This window comes from Pundamilia nyererei, unplaced genomic scaffold (assembly GCF_000239375.1).
Source record: "Pundamilia nyererei isolate P.nyererei 1_Seehausen unplaced genomic scaffold, PunNye1.0 scaffold00524, whole genome shotgun sequence".
Taxonomy (NCBI): Eukaryota; Metazoa; Chordata; class Actinopteri; order Cichliformes; family Cichlidae; genus Pundamilia; species Pundamilia nyererei.
This window is the reverse complement of record NW_005187925.1, coordinates 53,812-57,663: the sequence shown is the minus strand read 5'-3', so window position 1 is coordinate 57,663 and position 3,852 is coordinate 53,812.

The window sequence follows — 3,852 nt, the reverse complement described above, 5'->3', positions numbered from 1 at the left end:
ATACAAACATCACAAAGAACTAAAAACGCTGGGTCAGGGGACCCAGGACCGTGACACTATAAGTGTAGACCTAACAGTTACATTCTCTTCCACTTGAGGGCAGTATAGCTTCTTGGTCAAATTCAGTAAGCAGCAGGTATTAGCGGTGGATAATAGCTGCAGCATGCTCAGCTGGATTTTCTGAAATACCTCACCTGCTACCTGAGCGATATTACAGTTATTGTAGAATTTCATTGGTTTGTTGTTAATTCTTTCACAGCATTTTGCATGCTGGAATATTTTGTGCTCCCTAAAAACTAATTGACATTTTTGTTTGAATGTTTTAGTTAACAAAAAGGAATGTGAAAATCATACTGGCTTTTCATATTTCTTTACAGGGACACAGACAAAAATAACTACAATAATAGAAATAAATACATAGGTGAGTGTGTTACAGCTAAGCTTTGTGTTTTTATCAATGAAGATTTTCTTAAGGCTGCAAAGCCACCTGTTCCACTTCTCTTTAATATAAAAAAAGAAATGGTCAAAACCAACACTTGTTCCTGCACACATAATTTACACTGACTGCTAAAATAAGCATGATTTGTAATAACTCAACTGGGTTAACTTATTTATCTACTCATATTTTGGGAAAACTACAATGAAGCAAAAAGCAGTAATTTGAATTTTTCAAAGACAGAAAAGAGGTGGTTTGACGTCAGGAAAGGGGAAGTTATTGGTTAAAAGGTGCCATAATGCACGCTGGCTTGTGTGTATCTGTTTGTGTATATCCGTTGAAATATGTGGTTAATACTGAGCAACATCTCATGCTAAGTTGGCTAAAGATGCATTCTACATGATGATGTGGAAGACTGAGACTGTATGTGACAGTCAGACAGGTGAGTGGCCTGAATGATAAATACAGGTGTGTGCTGTAGGTCACTGTATTAGGGATAGCAGCAGCTATATTGTGCAATTAATTTCCAAATACTCCAAGAAGTTTTTTTTTTTTTTTTTTTTTACTAATAATCAAAAAGACAAATCTTTTTCAGGCTTCACAATAAAAACAACTTTGCTTTATGTATTATTTTACTCTACACTTTAAAAAAATGTAAGTACACTATAGGTGCAGCTCAATTTAGACTAAAATTACTTCTATTGATGGGATTTTTATCTCTTTCTCTTCTGTTTCCTCTTCCTCCGCTCCTTCCGGTTGTTTGGTAAAATTCCTGTAGGTGTTCAGTGTCTCAATATTCATATAGATCCTCTCCTCGTAATGTGGTCCGTTACTATTTTTCAACAAACATACGGTTGAAGCTGTGTTCAGCTTAAAGAAGTCCAGGAAAGGGGACCACAGTTTATAAAATGTGTTTTTTGACCCACAAACTGTATATTAAATTTTTTTCTAAATCCATACAGGACATTATATCTTTTACCCATTGCGCATGCAAGAGTCTTGCCACTAAAGCAAAATAGCTCGCCTGGCCAGCAGTAATGAAAAGTTTAACGCTCTGAGTCTAGAGTTGGGCAGATTCAGGTTCTAGACCACATCAAAGATAGCTCAGAGTGGCTCTGGTTTAATTTGGTCCTTGATTCTCGTCCCTGGTTTTCCCGAGTGTGAGTGAAGTGAAGAGGTGAGTTTTGTGTGGCAGGAGCAGAGCGTGTGTGGCGTGGCCGAAGAGCAGCTTGGGAGTGAACTGGAGAGAATGTGTGGAATTTCCCCTCACCTACCCCGTGGAACCCCAGAACCCCTGAACTCCCCTCACATTCTGTATATAGTCAATCAGTTTTGTTTTTGTTTTGCTTTTTGAAATAGAAATAAACTCTCCTTGCTCTTTTCCTTGAGTCTGCACATGAGTCTGTTCCGTCAACCCTGACAGAACATTCCAGCCAAACCATGGACCCCGTAGATTGGTGGGTCATCCCCCTCGTCCCCAGACTCTGTTTCCTGGTGTGGTTTTTCGTTATTGGACTTCTCCATTGCCGAAGCTGCTTCACTGAGCTGCGGCCTCAAGGTGGTTGGTGCCTGTCGTGGTGTCCATACAGACAATATTGATTTGTAAATGATTAAATAACAATCTTGTCAACACAAAGTTCTTTATTTGGAGCCCAGTTCTACAAGAAAGACGTTACTGAATAAGTGCTTGTGCTTAAAGTGCTTTGACAGTATTTGAGACAATGTTAAACTTAATCATCATCGACCTGTTTGCTGCTGCCTGCCGCTGAAAGGCATTGAGGAGAGGGGACATTTGGGCAGTGCATTTATTGCGGCATATTATGTGTTTTCTGGATATACTGTGCTTTTTCACCGTTCAGAGGTTGATGGCTCCATGTCAGAGCACTGGCTATGAATTTCAGATGGATCAGGCCTTAACTTACGTTATCAATCGTTCTTTTCATCTTTTCTGATTACCCACAGCTACATCCACTTCTGTCCGGCCTAGGCTCCTCACTAGGGCTGGGTATCGTCACGGATTTCTATAATCCATTCGATTATGATTCGCAAGGTCCCGATTCGATTCAATTTTGCCTCAGACAGTCCGAAATATTATAATTCTGATCATTTATCAGTACTGACACTTGTGAGACTTCATCAGAGGTGTGAGCATCACAGCAGATGTCTTTGTGTCAAAGTAACTGAGGATAAAACACAGAATAACATGAAGGAGATTTTCCAGGCCTGGCTTTTTATCGCAGATAACTGCCTTAAAAATATTCTGCAATAGAACAAATCAACATGTGAACATTACCAGATGCTGCTGAAGTGAAGCAGAGCAAAGTTACAGAGGTTTTATTAAAGACACAGCTAAGCATTTTGCAATTTGGCATAATTTTAAAAATGAGTTTCTTTGCTATTAAACAGCAGAAATAAGGCTTTCTTGTTGGAGGTCATTTTTGGGGAAAACAAAACCAGCTGACAGCACTCTACATGACTTGTGCGTAATAAGCAAAAAAATAATGCAGAAAATAGATTTAGGATGGGAAACTGTTCTTGCAGTACACTGAGAGAGAGAGCTGTGCAGGAAGTGTGATTTTTATCATGGTGAAAGCAAAATAGCAAAAGTAAGAGGGAATTAATGACGATGTTTATCAAATGTGAAGCTTAGTTTTGATCTTCTTTTGCTGCTGGTTCAGTCAATTTTGGTTGGAGAGAGACAAAACCTGCAGCACCAGAATCTAGTGCAAAAAAATCTCAAAGACGTAAACACAAAGCGCGGACCCGACGCATCAGAATCAGTGAGCTGTCAGCTTTCAGCACTGACGGCGTGTCCGCGTATGTGCCATCGGGTGAGAAAGACACACATCTCACTGATTCTGATGCGTCGGGTCCGCGTTGCCTTTGTGAGGAATCCGTTTACCTGCTCTCATTTACTGTTTTAGCTGTTTGGTGGTTGTCAAAATAGTTTTGTGGGCTTTAACCTGAGATTCTGGCGTTTCTCAGTAAACCCTTCGTTTTCACTCCGTCCTTTACGACAACAAAAGCAAAAACGTACTTCGTGAACAATATTAGTTTAAATGGTATTTCACTCTCTAGAGGTTCATTTCTCCAGCTTACCAATTCAAAACGTTTTAGCCCGCCTGCTCTGCTCGGCTGTAGAAAGCAAGAGACTGAAAGTATGGGCGCTGGCGCTAAGAAGGGACAAGAGCTGGCTAGAGCTTCAGCAATTGGCTGACACGAGATGAGTGGAATAAAACAATAGGCTCCCCTCCATCAACATTTGGAAAAACTTAGCCCTTGTTTAACCAAAGCATATATACAGGGAGTGCAGAATTATTAGGCAAGTTGTATTTTTGAGGAATAATTTTATTATTGAACAACAACCATGTTCTCAACAAACCCAAAAAACTCATTAATATCAAAGCTGAATGTTT